Genomic DNA, 4,557 nt, shown 5'->3' on the forward strand with positions numbered 1-4,557 from the left:
CTATTAATTTAACTTAATGTTGCCTGCATTTTATTAAAATGACTTGATTTACAGGCAACTCTACTTAAAAGCATATTAGATCATTCAAATTGGAGACGCTGCACCTTATTGTCGAACTTCTGAAAATACATCACTTGTGGTTTTAAAGACCCTCACAAATTTCTTTGAAACTCCTGTCATTAAGAAGTGGCACTTAAATCTCCTCTCCTTGAATGAGGCCTGGTCATCATGACTCATTTCCAGGCACAGAATACAGAAGAAGAGTGGGTCACAGAGCATGGTGGCTTCCTCAGTGACCTCTTCCTTGGATCATTTGCACTAGGGAAAATCACCTGCCATATCATTAAGACACTTGGGCAGCCCTGTGGAGATGCACACACAGCAAAGAACTGTGGCTTCCTGCCAACAGCCAGCAAGGGACGGGGGCCTTTTGCCAAGAGCCATGTGAGTGAGCCTTCCTGGGATCACATCTCCCAGCTCCAGTCAAGCCTTTCTGAGCCAGAAGCACCCCTAAACTGTTCCCCAAAACCTGGTCCTCAGATATTTTAAGATAATGAATGTTTGTTGTTTTACATTGCTAAATTTGGGAGTAATCTGTTACACATTTCTTTTCAAATCAAATTTATGATATCGTTTTTGAGAATTTCTAGAAGAATTACTGAAGCAACTGGAGATACTGGATAATACAAACTAGCAAAAGCCAAATGACTTCCTGGCTTGTTAGGCAACTCATGCAAAGATCTGGGAAAACAGGTATCTCAGAGCAGCTTCAGCTTTATCAGTAAAGCAGATAGGTAGTGAAACCAAAGGCGCAGCTTTTACTTGTGAAACTGTTTTACATGAAATTAGTTACATTACATGAAAATGTATGACTAATAACTTCTTGATTTCAAATTTCCCACAGACATCTCAGACCTCTTAGGAGACTTCTAACAGAATTTGCTTTTTTGGCACTAAATGATATTTTTTTTAACATTATATATTCGGAGGTAAAGATCTAAGAACTCATCATCTTTTACTACCTACTCACTTCAAAAGGTCTTGACTTCCTAATACTGAAAATAAACAAAAATAACTTACATCCAGAAAAGGATTTTGTTAATTTTAATATTAAATGTCACAACTAATGGGTCATCAACACAATGCTCTGGTTTACCCACAAGTGTGGCAGGAGTAAGCAGGATCTCAGTGCTAAAAGGTCAGTAGAATCATCCCCTTCAATAAACTTTAGAGTATGTACTGTTGCCCCTTCAAAATGTGAAGAGTTAGGAAAATCAGGCACCTTACATTGTATCTTTTAATGCTATCACTAAGTTCCTTAACTTAGAAACTTCTTTCTTACAATTTTCTGTCCCAGTTGTGTCTGTGATGGTTCAGGCTTTCATCCCTCATTTAGGCTGCAGTGAACGCCCTTTATCAGCCTTCCTTACTCTAGTCTCTCTCTCCTCCAATATGTCCATTCATTTATGCTACCTCAGTTATTGTTCTAAAACATAAACTTATCTGGTAACTGGCCCCCAATTCAAAAGTTTTGCATGCACCTACTGCTGTACTCCCCCACCCCCACCCCCACCAGCCCCCAAGTCTATGATTTGTATCCCTGAACTATGACCTGGAAAGATAGACGCTGAGTGATAATAGAGATAAAAAGTTGCAAACCACTGCTACAAGCTTTGAGCATGAGCTCTAGGCAAAAAGCAAACTTATTCTCATGGACTTAGATTCAAATAGATTTAAAAACACAGCTGTTATATGAAAGGCTATTTTTTATTTTTAAGTACTACTGCAAAAACATGCACATTTTCAAGATAAGTTATTTTACATGGATCATCTTCAGAGCTAAAACTCAGAAGCTAAACTATTAATTTATAAAGATAACTTTTTTCCTTCAAACTTTCTATAATAATCTCTATGCTTACTGAATTCACATATCTGTGAATATCTGTTTTATTTTATACTAATGCAACATCTACATTAAAGGTAAAAGTTCTGAGCATATGTTCACAAGACAAAACTTTAAAGCTATGGAATAAGTGGTAATATTCATTTTTAAGATAGAAATAATCTGGAAACAAGTAAAACTAAGGTTCAATGTAGAGGTTCTTAAACCAATATAAACAAGTCTTGATTAATCAAATCAGGACACCAGGCTTAGTATTCTAGCCTATTAGTCATTTGACTTTTTACTTAGTACTCTTACAACAGTGGCTGCAGAAAAAAACAGGTAACTCAAACCAGTTAAGTTTTACCTCCAGTCGCAGCTCTGGAGGAGGCTGGGGGAAAGAAAGCAGCAGGAAGGAAGATTTGGATGCAGATTATTTATAAAATACTAGGCAGTTAATTTGAGCTTTTCCTGTTCTGTATCACCACACATCAAAGTTGACTGTATATTTTACACATAAAATGAAAACAGATGTGTGAGTATATTAGAAAAATGATACATGCTAACCTAAATATAGGCAACAAATTATCACCCTTATCCATCCTTCTCTCCCAGTCTGCCAACAAATAAACAAGGTTTCTGTTAAATGCTAATAAATACATTTGGCATTATAAATTTCAGAACCAGGTCTGGTACAGGAAGATCCTAAAAGAGCACTATATTATCTACATATGAAAGCTATAAAATTCTCTAAGAAACCAATCGATAGACTGCAACCAGTGGGAAGTGTCTTTGGAATTCTACCTTTGGGAAAAAGGTAGAATTACGACACTCAACTGTAAACTTCACCTCATAATAGTAAACATAATCTTATGAGCATAATACACAGAGATAATCATTTTTCCAACATACACATTGTTTACCTAGTAAATTAACTTGGCTACAGAATAGGTTCACTGTTAAAACTTCTTCTACCTATATAACTAGAAGTCATTTGTTGAGGCCTGCCCAGAGTCAAATCTCCCCTTTGCCTTTCCCAGCAACACTTAGTGTATCTGAAATTTGAATGAATGTGATCCACTGAGAGAATCAGGAAAGATTAAAGGTTCTTGATGCCATACTAAGGACTTCTAACTTTCTCTAAGGAATGTTAAACCACTGAAAGATTTCAAAAATAGAAACCACAGGATTGTACTTTTGAGTAATAAAGATCCTGGTGACAGTATTGAAGATGGGGGAGTGAAGTGACACTGGAGGTGAAGTCATAAATTAGGAAATAGTTACAAGTACTTAATTAAAGGGAGACTTTGGAAGACAACCTGGCAGTGAACAGAAATGCATACACTTAGAAATTTCATTTCTAGATATTAACCCAGAGAAATAATCCTACATAATAATGAAGACTTTTTTCTGGAATGTTCACTGCGCTATTTTTTTTAAAAAAAGCAAAAACTTCAATGACCACCAATAGGGGAATGAATAGATATGGATGGAATATCATATTATAGCTAAGAGGAATGAATTAGATGTGTATCATTGAGCCTCTTGATGAAGGTGAAAGAGGAGAGCAAAAAAGCTGGCTTAAAACTCAGACTATTCAGAAAACTAAGATCATGGCATCTGGTCCCATCACTTCATGGCAAATAGATGGGGAAAAAAAATGAAAGCAGTGACAGATTTTATTTTCTTGAGCTCCAAAATCACTGTGGATGGTGACTGCTGCCATGAAATTAAAAGACACTTGCTCTTTGGAAGAAAATCTATGACAAACCTAGACAGCATATTAAAAAGCAGGGACATTACTTTGCTGATAAAGGTCCATCTAGTCAAAGCTATGGTTTTTTCAGTAGTCGTGCATGGATATGAGAGTTGGACCATAAAGAAGGCTGAGCGCCAAAGAACTGATGCTTTCGAATTGTGGTGTTGGAGCAGACCCTTGGACAGCAAGGAGATCCAACCAGTCCATCCTAAAGGAAATCAGTCCTGAATATTCATTGGAAGGACTGATGCTAAAGCTGAAGCTCCAATACTTTGGCCACCTGATGCCAACAGATGACTCATTGGAAAAGACCCTGACGCTGGGAAAGACTGAAGGCAAAAGGAGAAGGGGGAGGCAGAGGATGAAATGGTTAGATAGCACCATCTAGTCAATGGACATAAATTTGAGCAAATTCAGGGAGACAGCAAACTCAGGACAGGGAAGCCTGGTGTACTGCAGTCCAAGGGGCTGCAAAGAGTCAGACGGGACTTAGACTGAACAGCAACACTGTGGCTTGATTTCAAAAATCAAATGAAAAAATATTAAGTTGCAGAAATACGTATACTGTAGTATATTATGCATAAAAATCAAAACAGATAAAATAGCATAATATGCTTTGTTTACCTCCAATGGCTACATTCCCTGACTGCATTTCCTGTGCCAGGCACTGTTCTAAGCACTTTGGACTAATGTACTTATTCCTCAGAACATCCTTATGCTATAGGTACTATTATCCTCAGATGGTGAAACTGAGACATGGAATTTAAGGATCTTCACAAAGGCCTGCAGATTGGAAATGACAGAGACAGGATTCAAACATAGGCTGCTGCTGTTGCTAAGTCGCATCAGTTGTGTCCGACTCTGTGCAACCCCATAGACGGCAGCCCACCAGGCTCCCCCGTCCCTGGGATTCTCC

This window comes from Bison bison, unplaced genomic scaffold (assembly GCF_000754665.1).
Source record: "Bison bison bison isolate TAMUID 2011002044 unplaced genomic scaffold, Bison_UMD1.0 scf7180017845624, whole genome shotgun sequence".
Taxonomy (NCBI): domain Eukaryota; kingdom Metazoa; phylum Chordata; class Mammalia; order Artiodactyla; family Bovidae; genus Bison; species Bison bison.